This window comes from Nerophis ophidion, linkage group LG01 (genome assembly GCF_033978795.1).
Source record: "Nerophis ophidion isolate RoL-2023_Sa linkage group LG01, RoL_Noph_v1.0, whole genome shotgun sequence".
NCBI classification, from domain to species: domain Eukaryota; kingdom Metazoa; phylum Chordata; class Actinopteri; order Syngnathiformes; family Syngnathidae; genus Nerophis; species Nerophis ophidion.
In genome coordinates this window covers 83,146,616-83,173,466 of record NC_084611.1, presented here as the reverse complement: position 1 = coordinate 83,173,466, position 26,851 = coordinate 83,146,616, and the positions used below count along the sequence as shown (strand labels likewise).

Below are 26,851 nucleotides of genomic sequence, written 5' to 3'. Positions count from 1 at the left end.
GACTGGACTCTCACAATTATGTTAGATCCATTATGGACTGGACTCTCACTACTATGTTACATCCAATATGGAATTGACTCTCACTATCAAAGCAACAAACAAACAATCGGAAAATTCCTGTCGTATCAATTCCTAGATATGGTCGTAATTATACTGAATGCACTGAGCATAATAAACACAACATTATTAATATTGCTACTACGGATAATTTGATCAAAAACTCCCTAAAACAGCCCACTACCTATAATATAGGTTTTTTAAACATAAGATCATTGTCTCCCAAAACGTTGTTAGTTAATGATATTATCAGAGACAACAATCTTAACGTCATCGGTCTCAGCGAAACCTGGCTTAAACCAAACGACTTTTTTGCGCTAAATGAGGCATGTCCTCCTAACTTTACACATGCGCATATTGCCCGTCCGCTTAAAAGGGGTGGGGGGGTCGCACTAATATACAACGAAAACTTTAACCTTAGTCCTAACATAAATAATAAATATAAATCGTTTGAGGTGCTTACTATGAAGTCTGTCACACCGCTGCCTCTACACCTGGCTGTTATCTACCGCCCCCCAGGGCCCTATTCGGACTTTATCAATGAATTCTCAGAGTTCGTTGCTGATCTTGTGACACACGCCGATAATATAATCATAATGGGGGACTTTAATATCCATATGAATACCCCATCGGACCCACCGTGCGTAGCGCTCCAGACTGTAATTGATAGCTGTGGTCTCACACAAATAATAAATGAACCCACGCATCGCAACGGTAATACGATAGACCTAGTGCTTGTCAGGGGTATCACCGTCTCCAAAGTTACGATACTCCCGTATACTAAAGTATTGTCCGATCATTACCTTATAAAATTCGAGGTTCAGACGCATGTTCGTCAAACTAATAATAATAATAACTGCTATAGCAGCCGCAACATTAATACGGCCACAACGACAACTGTTGCTGACCTACTGCCCTCGGTTATGGCACCATTCCCAAAGTATGTGGGCTCTATTGATAACCTCACTAACAACTTTAACGACACCCTGCGCGAAACCATTGATAACATAGCACCGCTAAAGTTAAAAAAGAATCCAAAAAAGCGCACCCCGTGGTTTACAGAAGAAACTAGAGCTCAGAAATTATTATGCAGAAAGCTGGAACGCAAATGGCGCACGACTAAACTTGAGGTGCACCATCAAGCATGGAGCGATGGTTTAATAACTTATAAACGCATGCTTACCTCAGCTAAAGCTAAATATTACTCAAATCTCATCCACCGTAATAAAAACGATCCTAAATTTTTGTTTAGTACGGTAGCATCGCTAACCCAACAAGGGACCCCTTCCAGTAGCTCAACCCACTCAGCTGATGACTTTATGCAATTCTTTAGTAAGAAAATTGAAGTCATTAGAAAGGAGATTAAAGACAATGCGTCCCAGCTACAACGGGGTTCTATTAACACTGATACGATGGTATATACGGCGGATACTGCCCTCCAAAATAGTTTCTCTCGTTTTGAGGAAATAACATTAGAGGAATTGTTACAACGTGTAAATGGAATAAAACAGACAACATGTTTACTTGACCCTCTTCCTGGGAAACTGATCAAGGAGCTCTTTGTATTATTAGGTCCATCAGTGCTAAATATTATAAACTTATCACTCTCCTCGGGCACTGTTCCCCTAGCATTCAAAAAAGCGGTTATTCATCCTCTTCTTAAAAGACCTAACCTCGATCCTGACCTCATGGTAAACTACCGACCGGTGTCTCACCTTCCCTTTATTTCAAAAATCCTTGAAAAAATTGTTGCGGAGCAGTTAAATGAACACTTAGCGTCTAACAATCTATGTGAAACCTTTCAATCCGGTTTCAGAGCAAATCACTCCACGGAGACAGCCCTCGCAAAAATGACTAATGATCTATTGCTAACGATAGATTCTGATGAGTCATCTATGTTGCTGCTCCTCGATCTTAGCGCTGCTTTCGATACCGTCGATCATAATATTTTATTAGAACGTATCAAAACACGAATTGTTATGTCAGACTTAGCCCTGTCTTGGTTTAACTCTTATCTTACTGATAGGATGCAGTGTGTCTCCCATAACAATGTGACCTCGGACTACGTTAAGGTAACGTGTGGAGTTCCCCAGGGTTCGGTCCTTGGCCCTGCACTCTTCAGCATCTACATGCTGCCGCTAGGTGACATCATACGCAAATACTGTGTTAGCTTTCACTGTTATGCTGATGACACCCAACTCTACATGCCCCTAAAGCTGACCAACACGCCGGATTCTAGTCAGCTGGAGGCGTGTCTTAATGAAATTAAACAATGGATGTCCGCTAACTTTTTGCAACTCAACGCCAAAAAAACGGAAATGCTGATTATCGGTCCTGCTAGACACCGAACTCTATTTAATAATACAACTCTAACATTTGACAACCAAACAATTAAACAAGGCGACACGGTAAAGAATCTGGGTGTTATCTTCGACCCAACTCTCTCCTTTGAGGCACACATTAAAAGCGTTACTAAAACGGCCTTCTTTCATCTCCGTAATATCGCTAAAATTCGCTCCATTCTGTTCACTAAAGACGCTGAGATCATTATCCATGCGTTTGTTACGTCTCGCCTCGATTACTGTAACGTATTATTTTCGGGTCTCCCCATGTCTAGCATTAAAAGATTACAGTTGGTACAAAATGCGGCTGCTAGACTTTTGACAAGAACAAGAAAGTTTGATCACATTACGCCTGTACTGGCTCACCTGCACTGGCTTCCTGTGCACTTAAGATGTGACTTTAAGGTTTTACTACTTACGTATAAAATACTACACGGTCTAGCTCCATCCTATCTTGCCGATTGTATTGTACCATATGTCCCGGCAAGAAATCTGCGTTCAAAGGACTCCGGCTTGTTAGTGATTCCCAAAGCCCAAAAAAAGTCTGCGGGCTATAGAGCGTTTTCCGTTCGGGCTCCAGTACTCTGGAATGCCCTCCCGGTAACAGTTCGAGATGCCACCTCAGTAGAAGCATTTAAGTCTCACCTTAAAACTCATTTGTATACTCTAGCCTTTAAATAGACTCCCTTTTTAGACCAGTTGATCTGCTGTTTCTTTTCTTTTTCTCCTATGTCCCACTCTCCCCTGTGGAGGGGGTCCGGTCCGATCCGGTGGCCATGTACTGCTTGCCTGTGTATCGGCTGGGGACATCTCTGCGCTGCTGATCCGCCTCCGCTTGGGATGGTTTCCTGCTGGCTCCGCTGTGAACGGGACTCTCGCTGCTGTGTTGGATCCGCTTTGGACTGGACTCTCGCGACTGTGTTGGATCCATTGTGGATTGAACTTTCACAGTATCATGTTAGACCCGCTCGACATCCATTGCTTTCCTCCTCTCTAAGGTTCTCATAGTCATTATTGTCACCGATGTCCCACTGGGTGTGAGTTTTCCTTGCCCTTATGTGGGCCTACCGAGGATGTCGTGGTGGTTTGTGCAGCCCTTTGAGACACTAGTGATTTAGGGCTATATAAGTAAACATTGATTGATTGATTGATATTATGTTAGATCCACTATGGACTGGACTCTCACTATTATGTTAGATCCACCATGGACTGGACTCTCACCATTATGCTAGAGCCACTATGGACTGGACTCTCACCATTATGCTAGATCCACTATGGACTGGACTCTCACTATAATGTTCGATCCACTATGGACTGCACTCTCACTATTATGTTAGATCCATTATGGACTGGACTCTCACTATTATGTTTAGATCGACTATGGACTGGACTCTCACTATTATGTTAGATCCACCATGGACTGGACTCTCACCATTATGCTAGATCCATTATGGACTGGACTCTCACTATTATGTTTATATCCACTATGGACTGGACTCTCACTATTATGCTAGATCAACTATGGACTGGACTCTCACTATAATGTTCGATCCACCATGGACTGCACTCTCACTATTATGTTAGATCCATTATGGACTGGACTCTCACTATTATGTTTGGATCCACTATGGACTGGACTCTCACTATTATGCTAGATCCACTATGGACTGGACTCTCACTATAATGTTCGATCCACTATGGACTGCACTCTCACTATTATGTTAGATCCATTATGGACTGGACTCTCACTATTATGTTTAGATCCACTATGGACTGGACTTTCACTATCATGCTAGATCCACTATGGACTGGACTCTCACTATAATGTTAGATTCACTATGGACTGGACTCTCACTATTATGTTAGATCCACTATGGACTGGACTCTCACTATCACATTAGATCCACTATGGACTGGACTCTCACTATCATGTTAGATCCGTTATGGACTGGACTCTCACTATTATGTTTGGATCCACTATGGACTGGACTCTCACCATTATGTTAGATCCACTATGGACTGAACTCTCACTATTATGTTAGATCCACTATGGACTGGACTCTCACTATTATGTTTAATCCACTATAGACTGGACTCTCACTATTATGCTAAAGCCACTATGGACTGGACTCTCACTATAATGTTCGATCCACTATGGACTGCACTCTCACTATTATGTTAGATCCATTATGGACTGGACTCTCACTATTATGTTTAGATCCACTATGGACTGGACTTTCACTATCATGCTAGATCCACTATGGACTGGACTCTCACTATAATGTTAGATTCACTATGGACTGGACTCTCACTATTATGTTAGATCCACTATGGACTGGACTCTCACTATCACATTAGATCCACTATGGACTGGACTCTCACTATCATGTTAGATCCGTTATGGACTGGACTCTCACTATTATGTTTAGATCCACTATGGACTGGACTCTCACCATTATGTTGGATCCACTATGGACTGAACTCTCACTATTATGTTAGATCCACTATGGACTGGACTCTCACTATTATGTTTAATCCACTATAGACTGGACTCTCACTATTATGTTAAAGCCACTATGGACTGGACTCTCACTATTATGTTAAAGCCACTATGGACTGGACTCTCACTATTATTTTAAAGCCACTATGGACTGGACTCTTACTATAATGTTAGATCCACTATGGACTGGACTCTCACTATTATGTTCAATCCACTATAGACTGGACTCTCACTATTATGTTAAAGCCACTATGGACTGGACTCTCACTATTATTTTAAAGCCCCTATGGACTGGACTCTTACTATAATGTTAGATCCACTATGGACTGGACTCTCACTACTATGTTAGATCCACTATGGACTGGACTCTCACTACTATGTTAGATCCACTATGGACTGGACTCTCACTATTATGTTTAGATCCACTATGGACTGGACTCTCATTATCATGTTAGATCCACCATGGACTGGACTCTCACCATTATGCTAGAGTCACTATGGACTAGACTCTCGCTATCATGTTAGATCCACTATGGACTGGACTCTCACCATTATGCTAGATCCACTATGGACTGGACTTTCACTATCATGTTGGATCCACTATGGACTGGACTCTCACTATTATGTTAGATCCACTATGGACTGGACTCCCACTATTACGTTAGATCCACTATGGACTGGACTCTCATTATCATGTTAGATCCACCATGGACTGGACTCTCATTATCATGTTGGATCCACCATGGACTGGACTCTCACCATTATGCTAGAGCCACTATGTACTGGACTCTCACTATCATGTTAGATCCACTATGGACTGGACTCTCACCATTATGCTGGATCCACTATGGACTGGACTTTCACTATTATGTTAGATCCACTATGGACTGGACTCTCACTATTATGTTAAATCCACTATAAACTGGACTCTCACTATTATGTTAAAGCCACTATGGACTGGACTCTCACTATTATGTTTAATCCACTATGGACTGGACTCTCACTATTTTTTAAAGCCACTATGGACTGGACTCTCACTATTATGTTAGAGCTACTATGGACTGGACTCTCACTATTATTTTAAAGCCACTATGGACTGGACTCTTACTATAATGTTAGATCCACTATGGACTGGACTCTCATTACTATGTTAGATCCACTATGGACTGGACTCTCACTATTACGTTAGATCCACTATGGACTGGACTTTCACAAAAATGATGTCAGATCCACTCGACGTCCATTGCATCCTGTCTCCCCTTGAGTTTCTCATAGTCATTCTCATCGAAGTCCCACTGGGTTGTGAGTTTTTCCTTGCCCTTATGTGGCCGCCGAACCGCGGATGTCGTTGTGGCTTGTGCAGCCCTTTGAGACACTTGTGATTCAGGGCTATATAAATAAACATTGATAGATTGCCCTGCAGTCGCCCTTACCCTACACCCCCGTGCCCTCCTTCCCATCATTAACACCAGCTATTGTAACCGTCACCTTTACTGCTAAATGAACTCGGCCAGCTCATAATCAAGACCACATCCATCTGCTTGACATACGTGGATAATCATGTCGGCGTCGCAGGCTTTGACATCGTATTAATGCGCTGCCGCCACCGGTAGGTCAGCCTCACACCGCGATAAGATCTTGATGTATGCTAATCCAATCAGTCTGACATCGGCCGCGGTGCCGGCCGGGTTACCTGCCGACACCGCCGGCTGACGGACAATTAATAGCGAGCGCACGTTTCCACATGCAGACGACGTGACATATGAATACCAGGGGGTTGTGTAATTCTTCGAGGCATGAGCTTTGAAGGCTCCTCCTGCAAGCTTTTCCACGCGTCTTTTGGGCAAGAAAACCGGTGTTTCTGCGGAAAGCGTTCATGGTGTCAAAGCAGGCCGAAGTAGAAGAAGAAGAAGTTTCGAGGACTGAAGGCGACGCCATCAGATGTACTCGCTCACGTGCTAAACAGCAACGAGTCGTATGGTCTGCCTCTATACAGGCAGCAATTTCTCTGTATTGTTTATGTTACTAAAGCAGTGGTTCTCAACCTTTTTTCAGTGATGTACCCCCTGTGAACATTTTTTTAATCCAAGTACCCCCTAATCAGAGCAAAGCATTTTTGGTTGAAAAAAAGAGATAAAGAAGTAAAGTACAGCACTATGTCATCAGTTTCTGATTTATTAAATTGTATAAGAGTGGGCCCTGCGATGAGGTGGCGACTTGTCCAGGGTGTACCCCGCCTTCCGCCCGATTGTAGCTGAGATAGGCGCCAGCGCCCCCGCGACCCCGAAAGGGAATAAGCCGTAGAAAATGGATGGATGGAAAAAGAGATAAAGAAGTAAAATACAGCACTATGTCATCAGTTTCTGATTTATTAAATTGTATAACAGTGGGCCCTGCGATGAGGTGGCGACTTGTCCAGGGTGTACCCCGCCTTTTGCCCGATTGTAGCTGAGATAGGCGCCAGCGCCCCCCGCGACCCCAAAAGGGAATAAGCGGTAGAAAATGGATGGATGGATGGATGTATAACAGTGCAAAATATTAATCATTTGTAGTGAGTGGTCTTTCTTGAACTGTTTGGAAAAAAATAACTAAAAATAACAAAAAACTTGTTGAAAAATAAACAAGTGATTCAATTATAAATAAATAAATAAATGGGTTGTACTTGTATAGCGCTTTTCTACCTTCAAGGTACTCAAAGCGCTTTGACACTACTTCCACATTTACCCATTCACACACACATTCACACACTGATGGAGGGAGCTGCCATGCAAGGCGCCAACCAGCACCCATCAGGAGCAAGGGTGAAGTGTCTTGCTCAGGACACAACGGACGTGACGAGGTTGGTTCTAGGTGGGATTTGAACCAGTGACCCTCGGGTTGTGTACGGCCACTCTCCCACTGCGCCACGCCGTCCCTACTAAATAAATAAATATTTCTACACATAGAAGTAATCATCAACTTAAAGTGCCCTCTTTGGGGATTGTAATAGAGATCCATCTGGATTCATCAACTTAATTCTAAACATTTCTTCACAAAAAAAGAAATCATTAACATGTCCACAAAAAATCTAGTTTTCAACACTGAATATTGAATTGTTGCATTTCTTTTCACAGTTCATGAACTTACATCCATATTTTGTTGGAGTATTATTCAATAAATATATTTATAAAGGATTTTTGAATTGTTGCAATTGGCATCTGGCCACACCTGTTGCCAATCAGCCGGCTCCTGTTTGTCCCTCCTTTTGTCTTGTGTCAGTTGCTGGATCATTTTATTGTCATTTGTATTGTCGTTGCCTCATGTCACTCGTGTCTTTGCTACCTGTCGTGTCTGGCATCATGGACTGGACTCTCGCGACTGTGTTGGATCCATTATGGATTGAACTTTCACAGTATCATGTTAGACCCGCTCGACATCCATTGCTTTCGTCCTCTCCAAGGTTCTCATAGTCATCATTGTCACCGACGTCCCACTGGGTGTGAGTTTTCCTTGCCCTTATGTGGGCCTACCGAGGATAACGTAGTGGTTTGTGCAGCCCTTTGAGACACTAGTGATTTAGGGCTATATAAGTAAACATTGATTGATTGATTGATTGATTGATTTCAGCTATTACCTGTTGTGCTACATCTTGTCCTGGTCGTCGTAGCGGTAAGCTGTTTTTGTTAGCCATTAGCTATTTCCAGTTTTTCTGTTTGTTATCCTCTAGCTTCAATGCTAAAGTTCCTTTTTGTTTTTCTAGCTCCCAGTGCTAGCTCTCCTAGTTTGTTATTCCGCCCACGTGCGTGATTTTTGTTTGTTCTTGTTCTATTCATGGGGTTCGTCAACAAATAACCCTGACACCTTCAAGGACCCACATGGGTACGCGTACCCCCATTTGAGAACCACTGGACTAAAGTATACACAATGCTTGACACATTTATCAAAACACCTGTCATGTACAAAAAGACAACTCCTAAAATTGTATTAAATTCCATCCATCCATTTCCTACCGCTTATTCCATTCGGGGTGCGCTGGAGCCTACTTCAGCCACAATCGGGCGGAAGGCGGGGTACACCCTGGACAAGTCGCCACCTCATCGCAGGGCCAACACAGATAGACAGACAACATTCACACTCACATTCACTCACTAAGGCCAATTTAGTGTTGCCAATCAACCTATCCCCAGGTGCATGTCTTTGGAGGTGGGAGGAAGTCAGACTACCCGGAGGGAACCCATGCAGTCACGGGGAGAACATGCGAACACAGAAAGTAGCCCGGGATTGAACCCAGGACTACTCAGGACCACTCAGGACCTTCGTATTGTGAGGCAGATGCACTAACCCCTCTTCAACTGTGCTGCCCTTGTTTTAAATTGTTGTGATAAAAAAAGGAAGGGCCGCGTGTTACCTCGGTAATTTTATCAGTATCATTCTTCAAACCCTGCTCATTGTAGCAATTATTCCTGACTTCCTCATTTTTATTCATTAAAAAAAAAAAAAAATCTGCACAAATTCTTTAATTCAGTTTTGTCTTTTATATATTGTGTTCCTGTGTTATTGTAGCTGATCAAATTAAATGTATTCATTAAGTTGATTTAATTTCACTTTTCAGTATCAAATTGTTTTAAAAAAAAGTCAAATTTTTGACTTTTTAAAACGCTGCTGTGTACACGGACGTAGGGAGAAGAACAGAGCGTCAATAAACCTGAAAGGCACTGCCTTTGCGTGCTGGCCCGATCACAAAATATCTACGGCTTTTCACACACACAAGTGAATACAAAGCATACTTGTTCAACAGCCATACAGGTCGAACTGAGGGTGGCTGAATAAAAAACTTTAACACTATTACAAATACGGGCCACACTGTGAACCCACACCAAACAAGAATGACAAACACATCTCGGGAGAACATAAACACAACAGAACAAATACCAAGAACCCCTTGCAGCACTAACTTTTCCCGGACGCAACAATATACCCCCCCCACCCCTTCCCAACCTCAACCCAACCTCCTCATGCTCTCTCAGGGAGAGCATGTCCCAAATTCCAAGCTGTTGTTTTGAGGCATTTAAAAAAAAAATAATGCCGTTTGTGACTTCAATAATAAATATAGCAGTGCCATGTTGGCATTTTTTGTTTCCATAACTTGAGTTGATTTATTTTGGAAAACCTTGTTACATTGTTTCTGTCATGTCCTGGTGATCATGTTTAGTTTGGCTATGTTATGCTTTGGCTTTTGGATTTTGTCAGTTCCTGTTGTTTCACTCCCTGCTTTTTTTCCATGACAACCCATTTGTTTTCACCGGTCCCCATGTCACGCACCTGATTCATTTGGACTCATGCACCTGTTGTCAATCACTACATCATAATTTAAGCCTGCAGTTGCCAGGCAGTCAGCCTGGTGACATACACCCTTGTTATTCATGCTGATGATCCATGCTGCTCATTTTCAGGCTCTTTTCTTGTTCCAAGAAAGTTTTCTTTAGGCATGCCATAGTTTGCAAGTTTTGTTTTGTCTATAGTTCTGCCTGTGTGCGAGGTTTTGTTTACACCCTTTGTTTTTGTAGTACTTTAGAGTGTTAGAATCAAAAGATGTCATTAACTTCACGCCATGTCCGATCCAGTCGCTTCGCACCTCGGTAAAACAATCCACACCAAAGTCCTAGTCTTGACATTTTCATGCATCCAGCGGGGCATCACCACAAAATTAGGCATAATAATGTGTTAATTCCACAACTGCATACATCGGTATCAGTTGATATCGGAATCGGTAATTAAAAGTTAATTAAAACAAGCTCCTGCAACAACATACAACAAAAAAGTTATGTAACAAGCTACTGTAACAGCATACAGCAAAAAAGTTATGTAACAAGTTACTGTAACAGCATACAGCAAACACATTTTTTGTAGCAGCCGAGTGTTACAAGCTACTGTAACAATATACTCCCAAAAATTTCTGAAAGAGCCGTGACAAGCTACTGTAACAACATACTGCAAAAAAACCTTTTGTAACAGCTAAGTGTTACAAGCGACTGTAACAATATACTCCCAAAAACTTCCGTAAGAGCGGACCGTAACAAGCTACTGTAACGACATACTGCAAAAAAAAACGTGTGTAACAAGCTACTGTAACAAAATACTGCATAAAAAACGTTTGTAACAGCCGAGTGTTACAAGCTACTATAATAATAGACTCTAAAAAACTTCTGTAAGAGCCCACCTTAACAAGCTGCTGTAACAGCATACAGCAAAAAAGGTCTGTAACAAGCTACTGTAACAGCATACAGCAAAAAAAAAACGTTTGTAACAGCCGAGTGTTACAAGCTGCTGTAACAATATACTCCCAAAAACTTCTGTAAGAGCCGAACGTAACAAGCTACTGTAATAACATACAGAAAAAACTTCTGTAACAAGCTACTTACTGTAACAGCATACAGCAAACAAAAACATTTGTAGCAGCCAAGTGTAACAAGCTACCGTAACAATATACTCCCAAAAAATTCGGAAAGAGCCAACCGTAACAAGCTACTGTAACAACATACTGCAAAAAAACTTTTGTAACAGATAAGTGTTACAAGCTACTGTAACAATAGACTCCAAAAGACTCCCGTAAGTTACCGTAACAACATACTGCAAAAAAACTTGTGTAACAAGCTGTTGTAACAACATACTGCATAAAAACCTTTGTAACAGCCAAGTGTTACAATCTACTGCAATAATAGACTCCAAAAAACTTTTGTAACAGCCAAGTGTCACAATCTACTGCAATAATAGACTCCAAAAAACGTCTTTAAGAGCACACCGTAACAAGCTGCTGTAACAGCATACAGCAAAAAAGGTCTGTAACAAGCTACTGTAAAAGCATACTGCATAAACAACTTTTGTAACAGCCAAATGTTACATCTACTGCAATAATAGACTCCCAACAACTTTTGTAACAGCCAAGTGTTACAATCTACTGCAATAATAGACTCCAAGAAACTTCTTTAAGAGCACACCGTAACAAGCTTCTGTAACAGCATACAGCAAAAACGGTCTGTAACAAGCTACTGTAACAGCATGCAGCAAAAAAAATGTTTGTGACAGCCGAGTGTTACAAGCTACTGTAACAATATACTCCAAAAACATCTGTAAGAGCCTAACGTAACAAGCTGCTGTACCAACATACAGCCAAAACGGTCTGTAACAAGCTACTGTAACAGCATTCAGAAAAAAATATATGTAACAGCTGATTGTTACAAGCTGCTGCAACGGTATACTCCAAAAAACTTCTGTAAGAGCCGAACGTAACAAGCTACTGTAGCAACACACAGCAAAAAACTTCAGTAACAAGCTACTGTAACAGCATACAGAAAAAAAATACTTCTGTAACAGTTGAGTGTTACAAGCCACTGTAACCCTTTGTTTTTGTAGTACTTTTGAGTGTTAGAATTAAAAGATGTCATTACCTTCACGCCATGTCGCTTCGCACTTTGGGAAAACAATACGGGGCTGTATAGCTCGGTTGGTAGAGTGGCCGTGCCAGCAATTAGAGGGTTGCAGGTTCGATTCCCGCTTCCGCCATCCGAGTCACTGCCGTTGTGTCCTTGGGCAAGACACTTTACCCACCTGCTCCCAGTGCCCCCCACACTGGCTTAAATGTAACATAGATATTGGGTTTCACTATGTAAAGCGCTTTGAGTCACTAGAGAAAAGTGCTATATAAATATAATTCACTTCACACTACACACCAAATCACAACAAAATTAGGCATAATAATGTGTTAATCCCACGACTGTATACATCGGTATCGGTTGATATCGGAATCGGTAATTAAAAGTTGGACAATATCGGAATTTCTGCAAAAAAAGCCATTATTGGACATTATGGTTCTATAGGCATATTATGCTGTGCTTTCTTAAACCCTAACCCACGCCTGATACTCTCTGCACTTGAATTGCGCAACATCCTCGGGGCCACCAAACGCGGAAATAGGCTCCATGTAAAAGTATCCGCCGCAAATGTCAGGTGACAAACTGTCGACATGTTTGTCGCATCGCGCTGTCAGATGTTGTCAGCTCACGCGGCCGCGCTTTCGGTCCCAGTGCGGCGCTTTGCATCCACGTACTCGCTGTCACATGAAACTGTGACTTTTTGATTCTGTCTCTGACTGCCAGTCGACATCAACACTCCTACACAATTCAGTCCGTAATGTACATATGGGAACTTTTTGCAGAAATACACTTTTGTGATGACGCTACATGCCCTGCATGCACCGTGCTTCCTCCAGTCATCTGCAGAGCTTGTATGCCGGGTCCCAAATTTCCATATTAATTAGGAGACGGCAGCAGAATGCTCCACTATTATAATTCCTTTATTATCTGCGTGTTCCCCTTCTTCCACCCGGAAACAAACAATATAACGAGAATGCCAATTGTCTCCACTGTATCTTATTTGTTCCGCGGGAAGATAAGCAATCTAAAGTAAATTAAACGAGGGAGGGAAAACCGAGCGGAGGGACGAGGATGCAGCTGCAGCGAGAAAAGAACAAAAACAACAAACAAACTCCCCCCCAAAAAAAAGTGTTAAGTTGAATTGAAAGTCCTGTGAGGAGGATGAGCAAGTAGGTCAGCGAGGAAGGAGGAGGAGAAGAAAGGAGGAGGAGAGAAATAGGATGGGGAATTGATAAATAGATCATTGTGAGCAGGAAGATGTTCCTCCTCTTCTTTTTGCTCTTTCCCACGCGCCCCCAATGTCAACCCCCCCGTGATGCCACATAAACAGAATTTTCTAACTCATCTGTTTACTGTAAATGAGACGCCTAAATAAGGACAACACGCACACACACAAGCACACACACACGCACACACACACACGCACACACACACACACACACGCAAAGTCAGCAGCTGCACTCCACATCTTCTTTTGTTTCACTTCGGGTTTAAGTTGTCATTTTGTTGCCAAATGAGTCTCTTAGAGTTTTTTTTAATGGCGGATCGCACGGCTGATGCCTGAACTCGTAACACAGCGACAGCAGCACGGAGCGGAAACTTACTGTGACGACGGCCGACTAGAACGAGCTACTGTAACGACATACAGCAAAAAAAAACAAAAAAACTTTGCTAACAAGCTACTGTAAACAACATACAGCAAAAAAAACTTTTGTAACAGCCGAGTGTTACAAGCTACTGTAACAACATACTCCAAAAAACTTCTGTAAGAACTGACCGTAACAAGCTACTGTAACAACCCACAGCAAAAAACTTCTGTAACAAGCTACAGAAACAGCATACTGTAAAAAAAAACTTTTGTAACAGCCGAGTGTTATAAACTACTGTAACAATATAATCCAAAAAACTTCTGTAAGAGTTCACCGTAACAAGCTGTGACAACATACTGCAAAAACAAATTTTGTAACAGCTAAGTGTTACAAGCTACTGTAACAATATACTCCAAAAAACTTCTGTAAGAGCTCACCGTAACAAGCTGTGACAACATACTGCAAAAACAACTTTTGTAACAGCTAAGTGTTACAAGCTACTGTAACGATATACTCCAAAAAACTTCTGTAAGAGCCGACCGTAACAAGCTACTGTAACAACCTACAGCAAAAAACTTCTGTAAAAAGCTACTGTAACAGCATACTGTAAAAAAATAAACTTTTGTAACAGCCGAGTGTTTCAAGCTACTGTAACAATATACTCCAAAAAACTTCTGTAAGAGCTCACCGTAACAAGCTGTGACAACATACTGCAAAAACAACTTTTGTAACAGCTAAGTGTTACAAACTACTGTAACAATATACTCCCAAAAACTTCTGTAAGAGCCGACCGTAACAAGCTACTGTAACAATATACAGCAAAAAACTTATGTAACAAGCTGCTGTAACAGCATACTGTAAAAAAAACCTTTTGTAACAGCCGAGTGTTTCAAGCTACTGTAACAATATACTCCAAAAAACTTCTGTAGGAGCTCACCGTAACAAGCTGTGACAACATACTACAAAAACAACTTTTGTAACAGCTAAGTGTTACATGCTACTGTAACAATATACTCCAAAAAACTTCTGTAAGAGCCGACCGTGACAAGCTACTGTAACAACCTACAGCAAAAAACTTCTGTAACAAGCTACTGTAACAGCATACTGTAAAAAAAATAAACTTTTGTAACAGCCGAGTGTTTCAAGCTACTGTAACAATATACTACAAAAAACTTCTGTAAGAGCTCACCGTAACAAGCTGTGACAACATACTGCAAAAACAACTTTTGTAACAGCTAAGTGTTACAAGCTACTGTAACAATATACTCCCAAAAACTTATGTAAGAGTCGATCGTAACAAGCTGCTGTAATAATCTACAGCAAAAAACTTCTGTAACAAGCTACAGAAACAGCATACTGTAAAAAATTTTTTTGTAAAAGCCGAGTGTTTCAAGCTACTGTGACAATATAATCCAAAAAACTTCTGTAAGAGCTCACCGTAACAAGCTGTGACAACATACTGCAAAAACAACTTTTGTAACAACTAAGTGTTACAAGCTACTGTAACAATATACTCCAAAAAACTTCTGTAAGAGCTCACCGTAACAAGCTGTGACAACATACTGCAAAAACAACTTTTGTAACAGCTAAGTGTTACAATTTACTGTAACAATATACTCCAAAAAACTTCTGTAAGAGCCGACCGTGACAAGCTACTGTAAAAACCTACAGCAGAAAAAAATCTGTAACAAGCAACTGTAACAGCATACTGTAAAAAAAACGTTTGTAACAGCCGAGTGTTTCAAGCTACTGTAACAATATACTCCAAAAAACTTCTGTAAGAGCTCACCGTAACGAGCTGTGAAAACATACTGCAAAAACAACTTTTGTAACAGATAAGTGTAACAAGCTACTGTAACAAAATACTCCAAAAAACTTCTGTAAGAGCTCACCGTAAAAAGCTGTGACAACATACTGCAAAAACAACTTTTGTAACAGCTAAGTGTTACAAGCTACTGTAACAATATACTCCAAAAAACTTCTGAGAGCCGACCGTAACAAGCTACTGTAACAACCTACAGCAAAAAACTTCAGTAAAAAGCTACTGTAACAGCATACTGTAAAAAAAAACTTTTGTAACAGCCGAGTGTTTCAAGCTACTGTAACAATATACTCCAAAAAACTTCTGCAAGAGCTCACCGTAACGAGCTGTGACAACATATTGCAAACACAACTTTTGTAACAGCCGAGTGTTACAAGCTACTGTAACAATACACTCCAAAAATCTTCTATAAGAGCCGACCGTAACAAGCTACTGTAACAACCAACAGCAAAAAACTTCTGTAACAAGCTACTGTAACAGCATACTGTAAAAAAATAAACTTTTGTAACAGCCGAGTGTTTCAAGCTACTGTAACAATATACTCCAAAAAACTTCTGTAGGAGCTCACCGTAACAAGCTGTGACAACATACTACAAAAACAACTTTTGTAACAGCTAAGTGTTACATGCTACTGTAACAATATACTCCAAAAAACTTCTGTAAGAGCCGACCGTGACAAGCTACTGCAACAACCTACAGCAAAAAACTTCTGTAACAAGCTACTGTAACAGCATACTGTAAAAAAATAAACTTTTGTAACAGCCGAGTGTTTCAAGCTACTGTAACAATATACTACAAAAAACTTCTGTAAGAGCTCACCGTAACAAGCTGTGACAACATACTGCAAAAACAACTTTTGTAACAGCTAAGTGTTACAAGCTACTGTAACAATATACTCCAAAAAACTTCTGTAAGAGCCGACCGTAACAAGCTACTGTAACAACCTACAGCAAAAAACTTCCGTAACAAGCTACTGTAACAGCATACTGTAAAAAAAATAAACTTTTGTAACAGCCGAGTGTTTCAAGCTACTGTAACAATATACTACAAAAACTTCTGTAAGAGCTCACCGTAACAAGCTGTGACAACATACTGCAAAAACAACTTCTGTAACAGCTAAGTGTTACAAGCTACTGTAACAATATACTCCCAAAAACTTCTGTAAGAGTCGATCGTAACAAGCTGCTGTAACAATCCACAGCAAAAAACTTCTGTAACAAGCTACAGAAACAGCATACTGTAAAAAAAATGTTTTGTAAAAGCCGAGTGTTTCAAGCTACTGTAACAATATACTCCAAAAAACTTCTGTAAGAGCTCACCGTAACGAGCTGTGACAACATACTGCAAAAACAACTTTTGTAACAGCTAAGTGTTACAAGCTACTGTAACAATATACTCCCAAAAACTTATGTAAGAGTCGATCGTAACAAGCTGCTGTAACAATCTACAGCAAAAAACTTCTGTAACAAGCTACAGAAACAGCATACTGTAAAAAAAATGTTTTGTAAAAGCCGAGTGTTTCAAGCTACTGTAACAATATACTCCAAAAAACTTCTGTAAGAGCTCACCGTAACGAGCTGTGAAAACATACTGCAAAAACAACTTTTGTAACAGCTAAGTGTTACAAGCTACTGTAACAATATACTCCAAAAAACTTCTGTAAGAGCCGACCGTGACAAGCTACTGTAACAACCTAGAGCAAAAAAAATCTGTAACAAGCAAAAAATAGTTAAAAAAATGAAAAATAACAGAGCTGAGACCCGGTGTTTGTAATGTGAAAATGAAAATGGCGGGTGTGTTACCTCGGTGACGTCAGAATCGCTAAAAGAGCGATAAACAGAAAGGCGTTTAATTTGCCAAAATCCACCCATTTAGAGTTCGGAAATCGGTTAAAAAAATAGATGGTCTTTTTTCTGCAACATCAAGGTATATATTGACGCTTACATAGGTCTGGTGATAATGTTCCCCTTTATAACACTGCAACTCTACTGTAGATGCTAGCTTAGACCGTCCGCCATTACCCCGATGTTAGCGTGTTAGCGTCGCTAAGAGCGGCTCGCTTATTTCAAAGTCATTATTTGTCACCACGCCAAGCGAGGGTTTTAAATAGCGTAAGACGTGCTAAGCCGCTCTTAGCGTCATTGTAATTCAGACGCCTTATTTAAAAAGGCCACTCTCAATTAAACGCCACCTGTTACGCTTTGATCACAATGGCGTGGCTCCGGCTTCACTGTGCCCAGTCCCCCCCTTTCCAGTCGACGTGATTTTATTTAGTCTCGTGCTCGCTTCCTCATGCTGATCTGTGCTCCCGGACCTGTCGATTTAAATTACCTGGATGATATTTCACAGCGGAGGCTTTCCTCGCATCTGCTCGTGGCGCCTTCTTTGTTCGCTCGCCGGCGCTCTGGAAGCACATCAAGCAGAAACAATAGCAATCAGTAGAAGAACACGCACTGTAGATTTGCATTTTATTATTTCGAAAGGCCGCGCTAAGCAAGAGCGGTCCACCTCGTGGTTAGAGTGTCCGCCCTGAGATCGGTAGGTGGTGAGTTCAAACCCCGGCCGAGTCATACTTAAGACTATAAAAACGGGACCCATTACCTCCCTGTTTGGCACTCAGCTTTAAGGGTTGGAATTGAGGGTTAAATCACCAAAAAATAATTCCCGGGCGTGGCCACCGCTGCTGCTCACTGCTCCCCTCACCTCCCAGAGGGTGGAACAAGGGAATGGGTCAAATGCAGACGACAAATTTCACCACACCTAGTGTGTGTGTGTGACAATCATTGGTACTTTAACTTTGTCAAGACTTGGACTTGGGCGTGGATTGTTTTCCCGAGGTGCAAAGCGAATGGAGTGGAAACAGCTTGAAGGTAAAGACATCTTTTATTTTTACACTATAACTACAAAAAAGGAAGCAAACAAAAGGCGCGCACAATGGCAGAGAACAAACTTGACTAATGAAACAAAACTTGCACAAAAGCAGAAACTATGAACAATAAACAAAAACTTACTCGGCATGGAACTGTGAAACATGATATGAAGCAGAGTGGAGGAAACGTGGCATGACGTGGGTAGAGGTATCGAGGGTGATGGATGGTGATGTTGCCAGGAAGAACGACAGAAACAGACAGGCTTAAATAGCACTGACATGATCAGTGAAAACGGTGTGCGGGTGCAAAACGCGACACAGGTGAAAACTAATGTGTAGTCATGGTAACAAAACAAAACAGGAAGTGCAAAAACAGGCACTTTAACTTTCACTTTGTTAAGACTTGGACTTGGGCGTGGATTTTTTTCCCGAGGTGCAAAGCGAATTGAGTGGAAACGGCGTGAAGGTAAAGACATCTTTTATTTTTACACTATAACTACAAAAAAGGGAGCAAACAAAAGGCGCGCACGATGCCGGAGAACAAACTTGACTAATGAAACAAAACTTGCACAAAAGCAGAAACTATGAACAATAAACAAAAACTTACTTGGCATGGAACTGTGAAACGTGACATGAAGCAGAGTGGAGGTAACGCTGCATGACGTGAGTAGAGGTATCGAGGGTGATGGATGGTGATGTTGCCAGGACGAACAACAGAAACAGACCGGCTTAAATAGCATTGACATGATCAGTGAAAACGGTGTGCGAGTGCAAAATGTGAGACAGGTGAAAACTAATGTGTAGTCATGGTAACAGAACAAACCAGGAAGTGCAAAAACAGGTACTTTAACTTTCACTTTGTCAAGACTTGGACTTGGGCGTGGATTGTTTTCCCGAGGTGCAAAGCGAATGGAGTGGAAACGGCGTGAAGGTAAAGACATCTTTTATTTTTACACTATAACTACAAAAAAGCAAGCAAACAAAAGGCGCGCACAATGGCGGAGAACAAACTTGACTAATGAAACAAAACTTGCACAAAGGCAGAAAATATGAACAATAAACGAAAAACTTACTCGGCATGGAACTGTGAAACATGACATGAAGCAGAGTGGAGGTAACGTGGCATGACGTGGGTAGAGGTATCGAGGGTGATAGATGGTGATGTTGCCAGGACGAACGACAGAAACAGACCGGCTTAAATAGCACTGACATGATCAGTGAAAACGGTGAGCGAGTGCAAAACGTGAGACAGGTGAAAACTAATGTGTAGTCATGGTAACAGAACAAACCAGGAAGTGCAAAAACAGGTACTTTAACTTTCACTTTGTCAAGACTCAGACTTGGGCGTGGATTGTTTTCCCGAGGTGCAAAGCGAATGGAGTGGAAACGGTGTGAAGGTAAAGACATCTTTTATTTTTACACTATAACTACAAAAAAGGGAGCAAACAAAAGGCGCGCACAATGGCGGAAAACAAACTTGACTAATGAAACAAAACTTCCACAAAGGCAGAAACTTTGAACAATGAACAAAAACTTACTCGGCATGGAACTGTGAAACATGACATGAAGCAGAGTGGAGGTAACGTGGCATGACGTGAGTAGAGGTATCGAGGGTGATGGATGGTGATGTTGCCAGGACGAACAACAGAAACAGACAGGCTTGAATAGCATTGATATGATCAGTGAAAACGGTGTGCGAGTACAAAGCGTGAGACAGGTGAAAACTAATGTGTAGTCATGGTAACAAAACAAACCAGGAAGTGCAAAAACAGGTACTTTAACTTTCGCTTTGTCAAGACTTGGACTTGGGCGTGGATTGTTTTCCCGAGGTGCAAAGCGAATGGAGTGGAAACAGCGCTTGAAGGTAAAGACATCTTTTATTTTTACACTATAACTACAAAAAAAGAAAGCGAACAAATGGCGCGCACAATGGCGGAGAACAAACTTGACTAATGTAACAAAACTTCCACAAAGGCAGAAACTATGAACAATAAACAAAAAACTTACTCGGCATGGAACTGTGAAACGTGACATGAAGCAGAGTGGAGGTAACGCTGCATGACGTGGGTAAAGGTATCGAGGGTGATGGATGGTGATGTTGCCAGGACGAACAACAGAAACAGACCGGCTTAAATAGCATTGACATGATCAGTGAAAATGGTGTGCGAGTGCAAAACGTGAGACAGGTGAAAACTAATGTGTAGTCATGGTAACAAAACAAAACAGGAAGTGCAAAAACAGGTACCTTAACTTTCACTTTGTCAAGACTTGGACTTGGGCGTGGATTGTTTTCCCGAGGTGCAAAACGAATGGAGTGGAAACGGCGTGAAGGTAAAGACATCTTTTATTTTTACACTAGAACTACAAAAAAAGAAAGCGAACAAATGGTGCGCACAATGGCGGAGAACAAACTTGACTAATGAAACAAAACTTCCACAAAGGCAGAAACTTTGAACAATGAACAAAAACTTACTCGGCATGGAACTGTGAAACATGACATGAAGCAGTGTGGAGGTAACGTGGCATGACGTGGGTAAAGGTATCGAGGGTGATGGATGGAGATGTTGCCAGGACGAACAACAGAAACAGACAGGCTTAAATAACATTGACATGATCAGTGAAAACGGTGTGCGAGTGCAAAACATGAGACAGGTGAAAACTAATGTGTAGTCATGGTAACAAAACACACCAGGAAGTGCAAAAACAGGTACTTTAACTTTCAATTTGTCAAGACTTGGACTTGGGCGTGGATTGTTTTCCCGAGGTGCAAAGCGAATGGAGTGGAAACGGCGTGAAGGTAAAGACATCTTTTATTTTTACACTATAACTACAAAAAAGGAAGCAAACAAAAGGCGCGCACGATGGCGGAGAACAAACTTGACTAATGGAACAAAACTTGCACAAAGGCAGAAACTATGAACAATGAACAAAAACTTACTCGGCATGGAACTGTGAAACATGACATGAAGCAGAGTGGAGGTAACGTGGCATGACGTGAGTAGAGGTATCGAGGGTGATGGATGGTGATGTTGCCAGGACGAACGACAGAAACAGACAGGCTTAAATAGCATTGATATGATCAGTGAAAACGGTGTGCGAGTGCAAAAAGTGAGACAGGTGAAAACTAATCTGTAGTCATGGTAACAAAACAAACCAGGAATTGCAAAAACAGGAACTGAGTGTCCAGAAAACAAAACATGATCACACAGACATGACACACTTAACTCTTGGTCATTTCATTGTGATCCCAACATCCTCTTTGGGTCCAGGCACAACCGAGGTAAATCTCCAGGCTTTAAGGTTAAAGCAGGTGATACCATAATCACCAGCAAAGACGAGGTAATTTACCAAGGTTGTATATAGGACAACACTCTTTCGGGTGAAAAAAAAAACGGCTTTAAAAACAATCACCAAGATCAATAATAAAAGTGGATTTTTGGGCAGGATTTCTGGATTGATCAACAGGGATACACTTAAAACCCTGGCCGGTGCTCTCATACTAGGGCTGGGCAATAAGGCCTTTTTTTTAATACCTCGATATTTTCAGGCCATGTCACCATACACAATATATATCTCGATATTCGGTAATTTGCTTTGGGCAGCGGCGGCAATGACCAAGAAGAACGCGTAGTTGGAATATAATTACAACACTTTATGTACATATTTATATACATATTTATATAATATGTAACTACAAGCTCCATTCACAGACAGAGTCCCATTGCTTTTCTGAGCGGTCGAGCGAGTCAAAAGACAGAAAAAAAATAAAATAAAATGAAAAAAAAAGTATCTTTTTTTATTTTTTTTCATTTGTGGCGGCCGTAATTCTTTCGTGGCGGGCCGCCACAAATAATTGAATGTGTGGGAAACCCTGTATATATAGTCATAGTGTATATATATTTTTATGTGGTTATAATGTATACATATATATATTTATATATACATATAAATATATATCAATCCATCCATCTTCTTCCGCTTATCCGAGGTCGGGTCGCGGGGGCAACAGCCTAAGCAGTGAAACCCAGACTTCCCTCTCCCCAGCCACTTCATCTAGCTCTTCCCGGGGGAACCCGAGGCGTTCCCAGGCCAGCCGGGAGACATAGTCTTCCCAACGTGTCCTGGGTCTTCCTCGTGGCCTCCTACCGGTTGGACGTGCCCTAAACACCTCCCTAGGGAGGCGTTCGGGTGGCATCCTGACCAGATGCCCGAACCACCTCATCTGGCTCCTCTCGATGTGGAGGAGCAGCGGCTTTACTTTGAGTTCCTCCCGGATGGCAGAGCTTCTCACCCTATCTCTAAGGGAGAGCCCCGCCACACGGCGGAGGAAACTCATTTCAGCCGCTTGTACCCGTGATCTTATCCTTTCAGTCATGACCCAAAGCTCATGACCATAGGTGAGGATGGGAACGTAGATCGACCGGTAAATTGAGAGCTTTGCCTTCCGGCTCAGCTCTTTCTTCACCACAACGGATCGGTACAACGTCCGCATTACTGAAGACGCCGCACCGATCCGCCTGTCGATCTCACGATCCACTCTTCCCTCACTCGTGAACAAGACTCCTAGGTACTTGAACTCCTCCATTTGGGGCAGGGTCTCCTCCCCAACCCGGAGATGGCACTCCACCCTTTTCCGGGCGAGAACCATGGACTCGGACTTGGAGGTGCTGATTCTCATTCCGGTCGCTTCACACTCGGCTGCGAACCGATCCAGCGAGAGCTGAAGATCCCGGCCAGATGAAGCCATCAGGACCACATCATCTGCAAAAAGCAGAGACCTAATCCTGCGGTCACCAAACCGGAACCCCTCAACGCCTTGACTGCGCCTAGAAATTCTGTCCATAAAAGTTATGAACAGAATCAGTGACAAAGGACAGCCTTGGCGGAGTCCAACCCTCACTGGAAATGTGTTCGACTTACTGCCGGCAATGCGGACCAATCTCTGGCAGTGATCATACAGGGAGCGGACCGCCACAATAAGACAGTCCGATACCCCATACTCTCTGAGCACTCCCCACAGGACTTCCCGAGGGACACGGTCGAATGCCTTCTCCAAGTATATATATATATATATATATATATATATATATATATATATATATATATATATATATATATATATATATATAGATATTTTTTTTAATTGTGGTTACAGTGTATATATATTTTCTCATTCTTTTTTACACACTCTTGGAGTCAACATGTGCATAGTCATGTAGATAGTGTCATCTACATAGTATATGTAACCCCCCCACCCCCGTCCCCATTTTTTGTATATATTGTTTTTCAAATCACCTGACATGGATACTGTGTATATGTACATAATTTATCATTTTTTTTAACGTAATTTGCTGTATACATGTTATAGGTCATATATACTTTATTATAGAATGTATCAAATGTGATGAATATTTAATGGGCCATAATAGAAATAAGCCTTTTGGCTTTTTGTGCCATCCATTTGCCTTTTTTTTAAAGCATTACAAGGATTCAATTATTTAAGGTGTTATTAATCTTCTCAATCAATCAATCCAAACAACAGCGTGGCTTCATAGTAAAAGAGTGCTGGTACTAGACTGGCCTGGTTGTAGTCAAGACCTGTTTCCCATTGAAAATGTGTGGCGCATTATGATGCCTAAAAATACCACAACGCAGACCCCGGACTTTTGAACAACACAAAGGCCTACTGAAATGAGATCTTATTTAAACGGGGATAGCAGGTCCATTCTATGTGTCATACCTGATCATTTAGCAATATTGCCATATTTTTGCTGAAAGAATTTAGTAGAGAACGTCGACGATAAAGTTCGCAACTTTTGGTGGCTAATAAAATAGCCTTGCCTGTACCGGAAGTAGCAGACGATGTGCAATTGACGTCACGGGTTGTGGAGCTCCTCACATCTGAACATTGTTTACAATCATGGCCACCAGCAGCGAGAGCAATTCGGACCGAGAAAGCGACAATTTCCTCATTAATTTGAGCGAGGATGAAAGATTCGTGGATGAGGAAAATGAGAGTGAAGGACTAGAAAAAAAAAAAGACGGGGGTGTGGGAGCAATTCAGATGTTATTAGACACATTTACTAGTGTAGCCGAGTGTCCTGGGTTCGCCTATACAGTGTACTTATATAACAAAATAATGAACGGGAGACATTTGAGCAGATCCGGTAGCCACCGCTTCTTTAATGTGAACTCCTTTACACCTCTCTCTCCACAACCACACACCCTACGTCACAGCCCCACGGCAACTCTGAAAGGACAAAACTCCTCCTCCTCCTCACATTCTCTGTTAACTTGGGACATCCTGAACTGTTTGTTACACTAGGATAAATCTGGAAAGTCCCTTATCTGCTTATTGTGTTACTAGTGTTTTAGTGAGATTATATGGTGGTACCTGAAAGTCGGAGGGGTGTGGTGACCGCCAGTGTCTCCGTGGGAAGCCATGTTTCTCGACGAAGCAAGGCAGCCAGGCTGAGATTATTTTTTCCCCCCTTCATCAACGGTGTAAGCATCCGACGGTCGGGGGCGGCCGTTTGGAGGAGGCAAGAGAGTATAGCAGCGGCAGGAAGAACGACGCAAACTCTCCGCTCATGTCTACGGTAAGAGCCGACTTATTGCCACCATTTTCTCACCGAAACCTGCCGGTTGACATGTGGTAAATAAATACATAAATGGGTTGTACTTGTATAGCGCTTTTCTACCTTCAAGGTACTCAAAGCGCTTTGACACTACTTCCACATTCACCCGTTCACACACACATTCACACACTGATGGAGGGAGCTGCCATGCAAGGCGCCAACCAGCACCCATCAGGAGCAAGGGTGAAGTGTCTTGCTCAGGACACAACGGACGTGACGAGGTTGGTACTAGGTGGGGATTGAACCAGGGACCTTTGGGCTGCGCACAGCCACTCTCCCACCGCGCCCACTCTGTTCCATAGTAAAGCTTCACCGTCAGCTTTCGGAAATGTAAACAAGGAAACACCGGCTGTGTTTGTGTTGCTAAAGGCGGCCGCATTACACCGCTTCCCACCTACAGCTTTCTTCTTTGACGTCTCCATTATCAATTGAAAAGATTGCAAAAGATTCAGCAACACAGATGTCCAGAATACTGTGTAGTTATGGGATTAAAGCAGACTACTTATAGCTGGGATCGGTACTGGATGAAAATGTCCGCTACACGTCGTCATACCGCGACGTTTTCAGCAGGATAATTCGCGCAAATTTTAAAATTGCAATTTAGTGAACTAACCCGGCTGTATTGGCATGTGTTGCAATGTTAATATTTCATCATTGATATATAAACTATCAGACTGCGTGATCGGAAGTAATGTGTTTCAGTAGGCCTTTACGGTGTACATCAAGCAAAAATGGGAAAAAAATTCCACCGGAAAAGCTTTAAAAATTGGTCTCCTCAGTTACCATATGAATGTTCTTAAAAGGAAAGGTCATGTAACACGGTGGTAAAAATGCCACTGTACCAACTTTTTTGCCATTCAATTCTAAGTTAATGATTATTTGCAAAAAATAAAAATTAAAATAACATTAAATATCTTGTCTTTGCAGTCTATTCAATTGAATATACGTTGAAAAGGATTTCCAAATCATTGTATTTTGTTTTTATTTACCATTTACAAAACGTGCCAACTACACTGATTTTGTCGCACAAAACGTCCTGGTGGAGGTAAAAAGCCAAGAAAGCAGAGATTTAAGCCAGAAGGCTGCAAACAACCAAAGCAGAAAAAGAAGCAATTTCACAGCACAGGTGCGAATAAAAAGTTAATGACAGACGCGTTCTCAATTTCACGGCGCTGGCATGTGCAGCTCCGGGGTAGAACAGCGGCCATTGTTGGTGTGATTAGGAAAAGTTATGATGTTTTTTTTCCTGACAGTGAAGCTCTTCAAACAGCCCGTCAACGCCGTGCGGCTGCGAGCTTATTAAAAAGTTCATCTTTATGACGGCGGCGGCGGCGCCGACGCACGCACACACACGCCAGAAGGGATTTTATGAAGATCAACCGTCTCGTAAATCGGACGATGTGGCGGCCTGAGTCATGACGTGATCCTCGGGAGAGCGCGAGAGGAGAAAATGTTGTTCTCGTTTTTATTCGTTTTAGTTTGAGTAATAAGTGTGAGCAGAAGACGAGACGCCACACTTTGCTTGCCCCATGTTAGCGTCACGCCCCCTTCTGGCTCTCCGATGGCGGCGCTGCCATCTCTGGGAAGTGAATTATATTCATATAGCGCTTTTCTCTAGTGAC

At 41.9% G+C, this 26,851-nt stretch overlaps 1 protein-coding gene across 1 annotated transcript in view; it reads right to left on the bottom strand.

The window, feature by feature from the left end:
- LOC133560723 (protein ELFN1-like) overlaps positions 1-26,851 on the bottom strand; it is a 224,243-nt gene that overhangs the window by 87,251 nt on the left and 110,141 nt on the right. Inside the window, exon 2 of the mRNA XM_061913566.1 lies at positions 18,054-18,126. The gene's annotated coding sequence lies outside the window, so the exon portion shown is untranslated. The remainder of the gene's footprint in view (positions 1-18,053; positions 18,127-26,851) is intronic.